Genomic DNA, 13753 nt, shown 5'->3' with positions numbered 1-13753 from the left:
GGGTGATTCTGTGAAATTGTTAAAGAAGATAATTTTATGACCCTTGTCAAAAACCGTCACTATACATCTTACATCAAGAGCAGTAAAAGGGCATAGAGTCCAGTTTTTATGTGCTAACTGCTGGTTCCCAGGTGTGCTTTTACTTTTCCTTCACCTCGTTCTTCTGTTGTTTTCAAGTCCCAGTGCACCAATTTCATGCTTTTATCTTCCTTACTCTTTAACTCTCTCTTTTGTAGCTCAGCATGCAGTAAAAAGACACGTCTCCAGATGGTTTCCTGCCTCGGTTCCAACATTTTCCTATGCAGCCATCCATGCGGAACAGGAACTTGGCCCTCCCAGGGTGCAGTGCCCCCTATCTCGCTGTCTACCACATTCAAGCAAGGGGCTCCTAGGTGACACTAGGGTTTTGAGTATAGCCAGTCTGGAATCCCACCAGGAATTGCTTGAGAAAACTGTGGCAGCCCTGGAGGGGACTAAGTAGCCTCTGTGACTATTAACAATCTGTTAAAAGGGGGCCAAATTGTTTGTAAAGATGATGTGCATGGAGATACATACAGGGTACTTCAGGCAGGTGACAACTGAGTTTGGATTAAAGATTTCTTTGTTGATTGTTCCAAAACCAAACTGTTAGAAGCAGCTATTATGTCAGAAACCAAGCTTAGATCAGGCCCTGGCCTGAAGATGACTGCAAATAAAACCTGTGCACATACTGTCCTTAAACTTGGAGACATTATTTTGGTCGTGGATAACACATTTATGTCAACATATTTCCAGTGGCTTTTAGCACCGAGAGCTGATATTTATATGTATTCAGCAACAAAAGACATGAATGACCAAATGTTACAATGGGCTCAGTGTCACTTAATCCTCTGTTCTTACAAAATTCTCTTGGAGCAGTTTCATATCCTGTTGGCTGTTACCTCCACAATAAAGGCCTGAAGACTCTAAGTCCGCATGAAGAAGCATTTTGAAAATGGAATGGCAGTTGATCAATTTCTGGAGTCAGATTCTTGAGTAGAAAAGGTTATATATCCTGGGCTGCCCTCTCATCCTCAGCCTGAGTTGACAAATCATTGGTTCACAGTCACCCAGAGATGATCACCTTTTATATCAAGGGTTCCTACAACATACTGAGACTTTCCTCAAGAATCTAAAGTTATTTATTCTGTCTGAGAGCTCAGCGGGTATATGAAAGTCTTGCTGAACTTTCAGTATTCATGACCCATGCATCAGTGACTAAGAGTGAAGTCCTTGGAACAAGTGACATGCTGATTCTACTTTCTGTAGACTTAGAAAATAAACAAGACCTACTAGATAATCTAGATCAAGTTTCAAAGGCAGCATACCCTCCAAATGCAAGTCACAACTAGTATTCCATAACTGCTATTAGAAGTCGCTTCCAGAGAAGATCAAATCTTCCACATAATTGAATGGACCATTAGTGAGTCTTTACAGAATTTTCAAGTGAAAAATTTAAGGCACCTCATTACCTTTCATAGTTGCAATCTTCCTGGGATCATACCTCTTAAAATGTTTCCTCTTTCCCTTAATAATTGACAGATTAATTCTGTTAAGATCTTTTTGCTAATTATGATATTCATTTGCTTCTGGAGGAGGTGAGATTTGTGCTGCTATTGGGGATAGGGGTCCTTGTTTTTTTCCAACCTTACAATCTATATTGATCGTGTTAACAATATAATGGTAATTCATTTTTTATGTTTTCTGAGGAATTTAAGTGATTACATGAATTTTCTTAAATCAACAGTGATTTTATATGTTGTTGAAAGTAGCACTCAAAGCAATTGCTTACTTTTAATTACCATGAGCCAAAAATCAAATATCTGAAAAGTCTGTGAACTTCTACTGATTTAAGATTGTATTTATTATTTTTTTAAAATAAATATAATTAATAAATACACATACACACAAAAACTAGTACAAATCAATGTCCCAATAAGAGCTTGGTTGATTTTACTTGATTGATCCCTTTTATTTCTTACCTCATCCTCACCACTCCCATCCTCTCCTGAGTTGTTTCTTTATCAAATTTACTGCTGTGCTTTGCACATACCAAGCAATGTACCACTTGGGGCCTTTACATTTACTTTTTAATCTAACTCAAATATTTTTCTCCATTACACTCATGTATCTCCATTACATTCATTCACATCTGCATTTGTGAAAAGACATTGACCAAGTAAGGCAAGATGGTAGAGTAGGAAAAACCTGGGCTTGCCTTTTGTCATGAAAAAACAAAAAAAGTACATACAGAACATTTTCATCTCTAAGAATGACCTGAAAATTAATAGAAAATATTTTCTGCAAGTACAGATAAAAAGAAAAAGCCACATTGAGATGGGGTAGGAGTATGGAGAAACATCTGGCTGTGTTCAACAAACAGAAGGAATTTTGCAACCTCAAAAGTCCTCCCTGAGGAGTGACGGGGCTTTGAGTTCCACCTTGAGGTCTTCAGCCATGCGGAAAGCTGCAGTGGGAAGAAGAGACCCTGTAATGTTTAGCTTTGGAAACCAGCAGAGCTTATATCTGGGAGAACTAGAGTCTGCTCTCTAAAGGCACATACACAGTCTCAAACACTCTAAATCCCAGAGCAGAGGTAGTATTTTTCAAAAGTACATGGGTCATAAGTGAAGGAGATTGACTGACTAATTTTGGGACTACTGAAAAAGGGATCTGTTGAAACATTCTATGGTTACAAATGCTTAGCAGGTTAGCAGGTGCTGCTTTTGTTGTTTTGTTTTTTTGGTTGAGGGGGCATTCTCTTCCTAGCTGATTTGATGCTTCAGTTCACTTCAGTTCAGTCGCTCAGTCGTGTCCGACTCTTTGTGACCCCATGAATCACAGCATGCCAGGCCTCCCTGTCCATCACCAGCTGCCACAGTCTACCCAAACCCGTGTCCATTGGGTCAGTGATGCCAACCAACCATGTCATCCTCTGTCTTCCCCTTCTCCTCCTGCCCTCAATATTTCCCAGCAACAGGATTTTTTCAAATGAGTCAGCCCTTCGCATCAGGTAGCCAAAGTATTGGAGCTTCAGCTTAAACATCAGTCCTTCCAATGAACAATCAGGACTGATCTCCTTTAGGATGGACTGGTTGGATCTCCTTGCAGTACAAGGGACTCTCAAGAGTCTTCTACAACACCACAGTTCAAAAGCATCAGTTCTTTGGCAATCAGCTTTCTTCATAGTCCAACTCTCACATCCATACATAACTACTGGAAAAACCATAGTCTTGACTAGATGGACCTTTGTTGACAAAGTAATGTCTCTGCTTTTTAATATGCTGTCTAAGTTGGTCATAACTTTCCTTCCAAGGAGTAAGTGTCTTTTAATTTCATGACTGCAGTCACCATCTGCAGTGATTTTGGAGCCCCCAAAAATAAAGTCTGACACTGTTTCCACTGTTTCCGCATTTATTTGCCATGAAGTGATGGGACCAGATGCCATGATCTTAGTTTTCTGAATGTTGAGCTTTAAGCCAACTTTTTCACTCTCCTCTTTCACTTTCATCAAGAGATTCTTTAGTTCTTCACTTTCTGCCATAAGGGTGATGTCATCTGCATATCTGAGGTTATTGATATTTCTCCCGGCAATCTTGATTCCAGCTTGTGCTTCATCCAGCCCAGCGTTTCTCATGATGTACTCTGCATATAGTTAAATAAGCAGGGCAACAATACACAGCCTTGACATACTCCTTTTCCTATTTGGAACCAGTCTGTTGTTCCATGTCCAGTTCTAACTGTTGCTTCCTGACCTGCATACAGGTTTCTCAAGAGGCAGGTCAGGTGGTCTGGTATGCCCATCTCTTTCAGAATTGTCCAGTTTATTGTGATTCACACAGTCAAAGGCTTTGGCATAGTCAATGAAGCAGAAATAGATGTTTTTCTGGAACTTTCTTGCTTTTTCTATGATCCAGCAGATGTTGGCAATTTGATCTCTGGTTCCTCTGCCTTTTCTAAAACCAGCTTGAACATCTGGGAGTTCACGGTTCATGTATTGCTGAAGCCTGGTTTGGAGAATTTTGAGCATGACTTTACTAGCGTGTGAGATGAGTGCAATTGTGTGGTAGTTTGAGCATTCTTTGGCATTGCCTTTCTTTGGGATTGGAATGAAAACTGACCTTTTCCAGTCCTGTGGCCACTGCTGAGTTTTCCAAATTTGCTGGCATATTGAGTGCAGCACTTTCACACATCATCTTTCAGGATTTGAAATAGCTCCACTGGAATTCCATCACCTCCACTAGCTTTTTCGTAGTGATGCTTTCTAAGGCCCACTTGACTTCACATTCCAAGATGTCTGGCTCTAGGTGAGAGATCACACCTTCATGATTATCTTGGTCGTGAAGATCTTTTTTGTAGAGTTCTTCTCTGTATTCTTGCCACCTCTTCTTAGTATCTTCTGCTTCATTTCTATCCTTTAATGAGCCCATCTTTGCATGAAATGTTCCCTTCAGTTCAGTTCAGTTCAGTTCAGTCGCTCAGTTGTGTCCGACTCTCCACGACCCCATGAATTACAGCACGCCAGTCCTCCCTGTCCATCACCAACTCCCGGAGTACACTCAAACTCATGTCCACAGAGTCGGTGATGCCATCCAGCCATCTCATTCTCCGTCATCCCCTTCTCCTCCCTCCCCCAACCTTTCCCAGCATCAGAGTCTTTTCCAGTGAGTCAACTCGTCGCATGAGGTGGCCAAAGTATTGCAGTTTCAGCTTTAGCATCAGTCCCTCCAATGAACATCCAGGATTGATCTCCTCTAGAATGGACTGGTTGGATCTCCTTGCAGTATAAGGGACTCTCAAGAGTCTTCTCCAACACCACAGTTCACTTGGTATCTCTAATTTTCTTGAAGAGATCTCTAGTCTTTCTTATTCTGTTGTTTAAGACAATAATAAATGTGTTTAAGTGTTGATCAAAATGAATTTTCTATAGGGATAAAATTGCTATTTGCATAGCAAGTAGGTGGTGGCACAAAGAAGGTAAATATATAATTACCATTATAGATTTTTATCCTCACACTAATTTTCTAGTCTTAAATCATTCACTTGAGCACGCATTTATTTATTCATTCATTTAACACTGTTTTAATAATTACTTGGTCAGTGAGAAAAACTTCCTTCAAGAAATCAAAATCATGTGGTGAAGGTAGAAAGAAATGCAAGTGATTGCTCAAGAGTGTGATAAGTGCTAAAGCATGTGTTTGCAAAAGGTTAAAATAGCACTTATGTTGTGCCTGCATATTTGTGACATTTTGGCCAAACAGAAAGTTAGAGAAGACTGTGAACATGCCAGGTTGTTCTAGAGAGAAAGATCCAGAGATGGGGGTGGAGAGCAGAGGTGGGAGAATATTCTTCCTCAGAGTGGAAGAAGGAATAAAGCCCAAATGTATGTATCCTCTGCAGTTTTCTGAGTTGAACCTTACCAACTTGAAACTGCATATCAGCAAATCTTACATAGCATTATTGGTTCTGCTTCGTTCCTTACTTTCAAATGCTAGAATAAAAGTCCATGCTTAAGAAATCTGTAACTAGAAGTTAAATAAGTGCTGTGCTGTGTTGATCAGTTGCATCCAACTCTTTACGACCCCATGGACTGCAGCCTGCCAGACTCCTCTGTCCATGGGGATTCTCCAGGCAAGGATACTAGAGTGGGTTGCCATGCCCTCCTCCAGGGGATCTTCCCAATCCAGGGATCCAACCCAGCTCTCCCACCTTGCAGGTAGGTTCTTTACTGTCTGAGTCACCAGGGAAGCCCAGAAGCTAAATTAAAGGCACTAGAAAGACGGATTAGGGTCAACCACAACAGAGCCTCCAATGTGGAAGAGTCAAGTTTTCACTTAAGTCAAGGAAGCTGGTAACAGTGGAAGAGCCTAGAATAAGCAAGAACTACATCTGCTGCATAAGATCAACACCATTTTAAAAAGCAACAGGAAAAATTGAGCTGAGTTGCACCACCTACTGTGATTCTAACACTCCTGCTGCTCAGTTCTTCTCAAGTGAAGCTTTGACAGTTTTACAGAAATTTTTATTTGTTTGGTAGTATCTAAAGAAGGCTCTCTGTTTTGGGCTGCCAAATGAAACAATCAAAATAATGTGGTTATTGCCTTACATTCATTGATTCACTGTAGTTTTTCTACTTCCGGAAATAGTAAACTGCAAAATACTTGACTTCTGTTAATAATTTTTTAATGATATAAACATCATACAAAATATATGGCATTATTCTATGACTTTCATTTATGTTTTTACTAAATCTGAATAAACAATAAACATGGCTGAGTATACCTGTACATATCTAGAAGGACATATGAATGCGTTTGTATGCACATCTGTATGTGTAAGTATATATGTATGTACACATAATATAAAGATACATAATGTCATTTGTGTTAAATTTGTGAATATAATTATCTTGTGGACAAAACCAAAACAAAAACCAAAGAACAATAAAAAAAAAATAGAGAACCCAGCTGAAGAGATACATTTCTATAGATTAAGAAATGCTATTGGTAAAGACCCTGCCTGCCAATGCAGGTAGTCATGAAAGACAGGGTTTGATCCCTGGATCAGGAAGACCCCCTGGAGGAGGGCATGGTAATCCACTACAGTATTCTTGCCTGGAGAATCGCATGGACGGAGGATCCTGGCAGGCTTCCTTAAAATTAAAATATCTTTACAATATAGCCATTCATTTTTTTGTTGTTAAAAACATAGATGGCCTAATTGTAAAATCTAAAATGTGAATATATAATGCTTTCTTTCATTAAAAAAACAGAAATGCTTCAGTTTGTAATTTTTCTATTTAATGCTGTATATTAAAAGAGAGACAAGTGGTGCTGGGAAAACTGGTCAACGACTTGTAAACAATGAAACTAGAATACTTTCTAACACCAAACACAAAAGTAAACTCAAAATGGATTAAAGATCTAAACGTAAGGCCAGAAATTATAAAACTTCTAGAGGAAAACATAGGCAAAACACTCTCCGACATAAATCACAGCAGGACCATCCATGACCCATCTCCCAGAATATTGGAAATAAAAGCAAAAATAAACAAATGGGACCTAATTAAAATTAAAAGCTTCTGCACAACAAAGGAAAATATAAGCAAGGTGAAAAGACAGCCTTCAGAATGGGAGAAAATAATAGCAAATGAAACAACTGAAAAAGAATTAATCTAAAAAATAAACAAGCAACTCCAGCAGCTCAATTCCAGAAAAATAAATGACCCAATCAAAAAATGGGCCAGAGAACTAAACAGACATTTCTCCAAAGAAGACATACAGATGGCTAACAAACACATGAATAGATGCTCAACATCACTCATTATCAGAGAAATGCAAATCAAAACCAAAATGAGGTACCATCTCAGCCAGTCAGAATGGGTGCTATCCAAAAATCTACAAACAATAAATGCTGGAGAGGGTGTGGAGAAAAGGGAACCCTTTTACACTGTTTGTGGGAATGCAAACTAGTACAGCCACTATGGAGAACAGTTTGGAGATTCCTTAAACAACTGGAAATAGAACTGCCATACGACCCAGCAATCCCACTGCTGGGAATACACACAAAGGAAACCAGAATTGAAAGAGACACGTGTACCCCAATGTTCATCGCGGCACTGTTTATAATAGCCAGGACATGGAAGAAACCTAGATGTCCATCAGCAGACAAATAGATAAGAAAGCTGTGGTACATAAACACAATGGAATATTACTCAGCCATTAAAAAGAATACATTGGAATCAGTTCTAATGAAGTGGATGAAACTGGAGCCTATTATACAGAGTGAAGTAAGCCAGAAAGAAAAACATCAATACAGTATACTAACACATATATATGGAATTTAGAAAGATGGTAACGAAACCCTGTATATGAGACAGCAAAAGAGACACAGATGTATAGAACAGTCTTTCGGACTCTGTGGGAGAGGGCGAGGGTGGGATGATTTGGGAGAATAGCATTGAAACATGTATATTATCATATGTGAAACAAATTGCCAGTCCAAGATCAATGCATGAGACAGGGTGCTCGGGGCTGGTGCACTGGGATGACCTAGAGGGATGGGATGGGGAAGGAGGTGGGAGGGGAGTTCAAGATGGGGAACACATGTATACCTGGGGCGGATTCATGTCAATGTATGACAAAACCAATACAATATTGTAAAGTAATTAGCCTCCCCCAAAATAAATAAAGTGTGGGAAAAAAAAGAGACACCTATTTTAGTCTTAACTTTAATAATATATGCACTGAATTATTTTCTTCAGTTTTGATTATTGATATGCACTCTAAACACATAGATCTTCACAATTATATAAACTGACTTAATAAAAAAGCAATCAAAGTGTAGTTTCATGATGACTAAATAATTATGCAGTAATTCATCAAGTCTGTTAATTATTACAGATTTGGTTCAAGGTTTCCATTTATTTTATTCAGTATTAGTATCAGGTCTAAATAACAATTCTGGTATATTTGGATAGTAAACAATTATTTCCTTTCTATCCTCTTTTTGTAAACTAAAGTAAAAAAAATCATGCTAAAATCAGTTTTGTTTCATGCTTTCTTCATTATTAATTGGCAACTAACATGCCTTGATTGAACTTTAATGAAAAGTTTTGTTTTATTTAATAAATAATTATAATGATAGAATTTAAATTTTATAGCAAGTAGGTCAGATAACATATGATATACCAAAGTTAAGTAAATGAATCTAATATACAGAAGAAGGATGCATTGGCTTTATTTTACCAACAACTATAATAGTTAATGTTGCCAGTATGCCTCAGAGGGTAAGAAATCTGCCTGCAATGTAGAAGACCCAGGTTCCATCCGTGAGTTGGGAAGATTCCCTGGAGAGGGAATGGAAATCCACTCCAGTATTGTTACTGGAAGAATTCTATGTACAGAGGAGCCTGGCAGGTTACAGTCCATGGGGTCACAAGGAGTCAGACATGACTGAGTGACTAATATTATAACCATAGGTCAGAAATGTCAATTGAGTTCTCTATTAAGGAAAGTTTTGTTATGATATAAATATCCTCTTTATTTCCATTTATAGCTTGAAATACAATTAATCTGAAGGCAAGGGACTTAGTCATTTTAGTCACAATTTCTTGGATTCAGTTCAGTTCAGTTCAGTTCAGTCACTCAGTCATGTCCGACTCTTAGAGACCCCATGAATCACAGCACGCCAGGCCTCCCTGTCCATCACCAACTCCCGGATTTCACTCAAACTCATGTCCATTGAGTCGGTGATGCCATCCAGCCATCTCATTCTCTGTCGTCCCCGTCTCCTCCCATCCCTAATCCCTCCCAGCATCACAGTCTTTTCCAGTGAGTCAACTCGTCGCATGAGGTGGCCAAAGTATTGGAGTTTCAGCTTCAGCATAAGTCCTTCCAATGAACACCCAGGATTGATCTCCTTTAGAATGGACTGGTTGGATCTCCTTGCAATATAAGGGACTCTCAAGAGTCTTCTCCAGCACCACAGTTCAAAAGCATCAATTCTAACTTCTATCACCAGGCACATCCACAACTGGGTATTTGTTTCGCTTTGGCTCCATCCCTTCATTCTTTCTGGAGTTATTTCTCCACTGATCTCCAGTAGCATATTGGGCACCTACCGACCTGGGGAATTCCTCATTCAGTATCCTATCATTTTGCCTTTTGATACTGTTTATGGGGTTCTCAAGGCAAGTATACTGAAGTGGTTCGCCATTCCATTCTCCAGTGGACCACATTCTGTCAGACCTCTCCACCATGACCCGTCCGTCTTGGGTGGCCCCACACGGCATGGCTTAGTTTCATTGAGTTAGACAGGGCTGTGGTCCATATGATCAGATCAACTAGTTTTCTGTGATTATAATTTAGTCACAATTTCTTGGATTAGCTTGGTTAAACTCCATAATGGGGTGTGGACAACATGTGGAAATGACATATTTTAACACATACAGTGAAAAATTTATATCTTTCAATGTACAATAAAATTAAACATTTAATTATATGGATTCAAGCTAGGTACATGCATTCAGTTTTTTGACATTTAAAATCTAAAATCTTGCATAATTAAAAATTTATCACTGATAGTCTGAATGCTTGGCATCACCGACTCTCTGGACATGAGTTTGAGTGAACTCCGGGAGTTGGTGATGGACAGGGAGGCCTGGCGTGCTGTGATTCAGGGGTCGCGAAGAGTCGGACAAGACTGAGCGACTGAACTGAACTGACTGAGTCTGAATGCTTAATATAGTTAATCAAGTGAATTTTAATAAAATAATTCAAGCCAAAAATATTTCCACTAAATTGCCTATATAAATATTGTATTGGTTTTATCTTGACCAACTGTCTTTTTCATAATTATCTAACATTAAAAAAATGCTACATATTAGAACATGGAATTTATAGAGGATTAAGTGCATAATTGATTAATTCAATCAAGGCTTCCCCTAAATGATACCTCCCAACAGGTAAAATAATTGGTATTTTCATGGAAATTGCCTCAATTATACATTTTAATTTGTATAAAGTGAGAGGTTAAATTCTGTATTTAACACTGATAGATTTATTTGTAAATATAAAAAACATAAAATTTAATTTGAAAGTGATTATTTTTGTATTTTATTCTGTTCAAAATATGCACAAAATTATACACAGATATTTTACAGTCCACAATTCAGCACTTCTAGCATCTGAGTGAGATGTAAATCCATAATTGATGAGAAAGACTGTCATTTTATACAACTGTGACCCTCTGACTGTATTTCTCCCTGAGGGTAGCTTACTGGAAGGGGGAATAGGGAGGTAAAAACAGGAGCAGTGGAAAACAGGGAAGAGAAAACTCAAGGCAATAATGTGGGAAACACTTGGGAGTCAGAAAAACTAGCTCTGAGTACAGTTTTACCTAATATGTGTGTGAGCTTTACTAAGTTATTTAGTCTTGTGAATGTTGATTTTCTGATCTGTAAAATGCAGAAACTAATACAACCTCCAGTTATTATATGTTTTTAATACAGTAATTTATATGAATGGCCTACTCTAAAGCCAGGTATATTTCATGAAATCGTTGATTTCATTTTTCTCTTCTTTCCTTTTCTTTACCCAATTTCTTCTTCCTCCTCTACCTCTGTCTGTTCTTTCTTGTCTTATTTTTCCTTCCATCATCATCATTATCAAAAAGGTAGATCAGGGAAAGACAATAGCAGCTGCTAAGGTTCACAGTTCAATGAAAAATGAGATATTAGGCAATCACTTATTTTGTGCTATGATGATATACTCTATTGAATTTGGGCGTAGGTTAAAAACTGATAAATTACACTGCTTACATCTATGCTCAATAATGTTCAGTTCAGTTCAGTCGCTTAGTCCTGACCTACTCTTTGCGACCCCATGAATCACAGCACGCCAGGCCTCCCTGTCCATCACCAACTCCCAGAGTTCACTCTAACTCATGTCCATCGAGTCGGTGATGCCATCCAGCCATCTCATTCTCTGTCATCCCCTTCTCCTCCCGCCCCTAATCCTTCCCAGCATCAGAGTCTTTTCCAGTGAGTCAACTCTTCGCATGAGGTGGCCAAAGTATTGGAGTTTCAGCTTTAGCATCAGTCCTTCCAATGAACACCCAGGAATGATCTCCTTTAGGATGGACTGGTTGGCTCTCCTTGCAGTCCAAGGGACTCTCAAGAGTCTTCTCCAGCACCACAGTTCAAAAGCATCAATTATTCAGCGATCAGCTTTCTTCACAGTCCAACTCTCACATCCATACATGACCACGGGAAAAACCATAGTCTTGATTAGACGGACCTTTGTTGGCAAAGTAATGTCTCTGCTTTTTAATATACTACCTAGGTTGGTCATAACTTTCCTTCCAAGCAGTAAGTGTCTTTTAATTTCATGGCGGCAATCAGCATCTGCAGTGATTCTGGAGCCCCTGAGTCAAAACAGATAGGATAAAGGTTAACAAGGAAAATGATCAGTGCTCATCAGATGTTAAAAAATGAGCAAGTTACTTATAAAGAATGTACAATTCAGATTGTATCAAAGTTTTCAAAATATTATTTAAAATAATTTGATCTTATTCCCTATTGGACATTTTATGACTTAGGTGTGGTAAATTAAGGTAATGAATCTGTATTAATTATATAGTCATTTTTTTCTTTTTAAGTAATATGCTGTTAAACTGTATCTTAGTTTAATATACATAAGATAAATTTAATCACTTTGCCTATGCTATTCTATTGAAATGTCATTAACTTTATTAATAACTAGGTTGAAGGAAGAATATAGAAAAGACATATAAAGGTATTTATGACATTTTCCAAGTTCAGAAAATATTCACATGGCTGACACACAGTAATATATTATACTTTTTTGGGAAACTAGGACAAAATACAAGTTAAAAAACCATTAATTTACTGCAACTATGGTTAAAATTGGTTTACATCTTCTCTTTCTGAAAACTAGGTTCTTGAAAGCTCACTGGTTTTTAAAATAATAAAGTTGTATTGTGTGCATTAACACATAGAAAAATTAGAATGTAACAGAAATTATAAAATAAAATACAAAAATTTCTAAGTTTGAAGCAAGACTTAGAGTAAACACTTGGTGTGCACCTATCCACTGTACTCACATATGGATCTCTATACAAATGATGCAGTCATAGTGTCTGTTCCATTTTGTACCCTGCATTTACCATCACATTGTGCCATGGAATCCTTAATGCTAGTGAACTGACTAAATAATACAAATAATATTCAACCAGCATTCAATAATGAGAACTCAGGCCAATCATAAAATATTTTCATATTAATCAACATTTGATCCTGTTTAAACTGGAAAGATGACTATGCGGAATGACTGGCAAAATAAAGAAGGAAGGAAGGAAGGAAAGAAATGTAAATTCTCTAAAATTGGAAAGTCAATTCCAAAGACCTCTGTGCAAGTTAAGACTAATGCATATCTGTTGTGATCTGCTGGATCATTGAAAAAGCAAGAGAGCTTCAGAAAAACATCTATTTCTGCTTCATTGACTATGCCAAAGCCTTTGACTGTGTGGATCACAATAAACTGTGGAAAATTCTGAAACAGATGGGAATACCAGACCACCTGACCTGCCTCTTGAGAAACCTGTATGCAGGTCAGGAAGCAACAGTTCGAACTGGACATGGAAGAACAGACTGGTTCCAAATAGGAAAAGGAGTACGTCAAGGCTGTTTATTGTCAGCCTGTTTATTTAACTTATATGCCGAGTACATCATGAGAAATCCTGGGCTAGAGGAAGCACAAGCTGGAATCAAGATTGATGGGAGAAATATCAATAACCTCAGAAATGCAGATGACACCACCCTTATGGCAGGAAGTGAAGAAAAACTGAAGAGATGAAAGTGAAAGAGGAGAGTGAAAAGGTTGGCTTGAAGCTCAACATTAAGAAAACGAAGATCATGGCATCTGGTCGCATCACATCATGGCAAATAGATGGGGAAACAATGGAAACAGTGGCTGACTTTATTTTTCTGGGCTCCAAAATCACTGCAGATGATGATGGTAACTATGAAATTAAAAGACACTTACTCCTTGGAAAGAAAGTTATGACCAACCTAGACAGCATATTAAAAAGCAGAGACATTACTTTGTCAACAAAGGTCCATCTAGTCAAGGCTATGGTTTTTCAAGTAGTAATGTATAGATATGAGAGTTGGACTATAAAGAAATCTGATCGCCGAAGAATTGATGCTTTTGAA

At 38.1% G+C, this 13753-nt stretch overlaps 1 pseudogene; it reads left to right on the top strand.

The window, feature by feature from the left end:
• The first annotated feature begins 242 nt into the window (after positions 1-242).
• LOC129558716 (cystathionine gamma-lyase pseudogene) lies at positions 243-1370 on the top strand (annotated as a pseudogene).
• The last annotated feature ends 12383 nt before the right edge of the window (positions 1371-13753 follow it).

Source organism: Moschus berezovskii, chromosome 8 (assembly GCF_049115385.1).
Source record: "Moschus berezovskii isolate FMDL1 chromosome 8, NW_MosBer_1.0, whole genome shotgun sequence".
Taxonomy (NCBI): Eukaryota; Metazoa; Chordata; class Mammalia; order Artiodactyla; family Moschidae; genus Moschus; species Moschus berezovskii.
This window is presented reverse-complemented; position numbering and strand designations above follow the sequence as displayed.